Source organism: Penaeus monodon, chromosome 13 (assembly GCF_015228065.2).
Source record: "Penaeus monodon isolate SGIC_2016 chromosome 13, NSTDA_Pmon_1, whole genome shotgun sequence".
Taxonomy (NCBI): Eukaryota; Metazoa; Arthropoda; class Malacostraca; order Decapoda; family Penaeidae; genus Penaeus; species Penaeus monodon.
Window position 1 is genome coordinate 50,767,218 of NC_051398.1, and position 2,500 is coordinate 50,769,717.

Genomic DNA, 2,500 nt, shown 5'->3' on the forward strand with positions numbered 1-2,500 from the left:
AAATGTTAAATAGATAAATGGAATGGTAAAGAGATATGTAATTAAATATCTGTAAACCCACGAATTATTTTTGTCTAACTATCTCCCTGTTTATCTATTGATTTATTCTCTTTCTATGTCTTCTATCTACGGCATTCGCTTTTTTTTTTTTTTTTTTTTAGAAAGATAATTGAAAATATAATCTCTCTCGGTGAGAACAACGATGGAGAGCTCATTTGAATATCTCTATTTTTCTCCCATTGAGCGGAATCAAGTGTCTATTGCCATGTCACTTCTCTGGCTTTGCATCTGCAATCAGTATAAGCTTAATGCGATTCAAAACACGAGCGAAATTCAAAATTCCCGCCTTTTCATCATACGCGCTCGTGTCCGCTGGAGATGCTGAGGGATAGTATGTGTAAAAGACGGAGATTATTTTTCTTTTCTTTTCTTTTTATCAGTCTAATAATAGTAATAGAAATAATAAATAGCAAAAATGATAATAAAGGATAAACCATACGGACATTAGCACTCTCCTAGTTACTTTTTTTTCATTAACCGAAACAAGAGCTTTACAGTTCTGATCCCTACGTGTGTGACGACCCTGCTATGTTGCAACGAGGAACCGATTGCACGAAAGGATATTGTTGACGGCGTGGCTGATCCTCCTCTGCCTCGGGGGTCTGGCAGGGCGAAGTTGCAAAGCAATTGCACGGGAAAGTCGCACGAATTGTAGACTGAAATGGGGGGAATTGGAGAACGGTCAGAAGAGAAAGAGAGGGGAAAGGAGAGAGGGAGAGGAATTGTTGGGGATTGTTGGTGTAGGCGACGAAGTGCTCACCTATCTACCTGTCTATCGATCTAGCTGTCTATCAAGCTGTCTACCTAACTAGCAGTCAGTCTATATATTTGTCTATCTCTGTCTGTCTGTCTCTATCTATCTACCTACCTATATATATCAATATATCTATGTCTATCTACCTATCTATTCATCTATCTTCTATCTGTCTATCTATCTAACTGCCTATCTCTCTCTATATCTATCTATCTATCTGTCTATCTATCTATCTATCTATCTCTATTTGTTTGCCTGTCTATCAAATGTATCATTCTCTCTATCTAACTATCTATCTATCATTCTTTCTATCAAGCTGCATATCCATCTCTATATGAATGAAAAGAATTGACTCATATATCATATCTAAAGGTGTTGCATAAGGAAAAATGTTGCAGAGAAATGACAAGAACTTAGGTTTAGGAAAAAAAATTGAATGATTTATAAGAATTCTCTTCCATATCTTGGAATGATTTAATTTTTTTGGGGGGTGTTTGATTAGGAAGAATAATGCAGTTATATAATATGTGACAAATATTTTATTTTCACCTCGTTCTTTGCATAGCGAATGAGAGAGAGAGAGAGAAAGAAAGAGAGAGAGAGAGAGAGAGAGAGAGAGAGAGAGAGAGAGAGAGAGAGAGAATGAGGAGAGAGAGAGAAAAGGAGAGAAGAGAGGAGAGAGAGAGGGAGAGAGAGAGAGTAAAGTGAAAGTTTGGTTTGGATTCGAGAGAGAGAGAAGGAATGTCGGGAGAGGAACATAGCTGCGAGACAGGTGAGAGCTGAGACGGCGAAACGAGTCTGCGAGTGGTGAGAAGAGAGAGAAAGGGAGACAGTGAGAGAAAGGCACAGGGAGGGAGGGAATCGCGGGAAAGGAGAGAGGCCGACAACGACATGAGTAGCCCGGAGAGAGAGAGAGAGAGAGAGAGAGAGAGGGGAAAAGAGAGGGAGAGAGAGAGAGAGGAAAGAGGAGAGAGAGAGAGGAAGAGAGAGAGGGGAGAGAGAGAAGAGAATGAGAGAAAAGAGAATGAGAGACGAGAGAAGAGAGAGAGAGAGAGAGACAGACAGAGGAGAGAGAGAGAGAGAGAGGGTGAGAGAGAGAGAGAGAGAGAGAGAGAAGAGAGAGAGAGAGAGAGAGAGAGAGAGAGGAGAGAGAGAGAGAGAGAGAGATGAGAGGGGAGAGAGAGGGAGAGAGAGAGAGAGAGAGAGAGAGAGAGAGACGAGAGGAGAGAGAAAAGAGAGAAGAGAGAAGAGAGAGAGAGAGAGAGAGAAGAGAAGAGAAGAAAGAGAGAGAGAGAGAGAGAGAGAGAGAGAGAGAGAGCAACAAAAATAAAGCAAGAATTTGTACAAGATAGTTATTACCCCCCCAAAAAAATATATATATAAATAATAATAATAATAATAATAATAATAATAATAATAAAATAAAGAGGTAATGTCAGACATGGAAAGAGACTGAAAGAGACTAAGAATGAGACAGAGACAGACATAAAAAGCGAAAATGTCTCGTTGTATGATGATGCATTAAGGAAAACGGGAATTTCCTCGCCGACATTACGCCTTTGTCCGAAAATGGATTTGTAATGATATGCATTGCAGTGAGGTGTTTGCAACGCCACGGGACTGCGTATATTGAAAGCAACGCTGATGGACATGCTGGAGAGAGAGAAAAAAAAGAGGGTTAGAGAG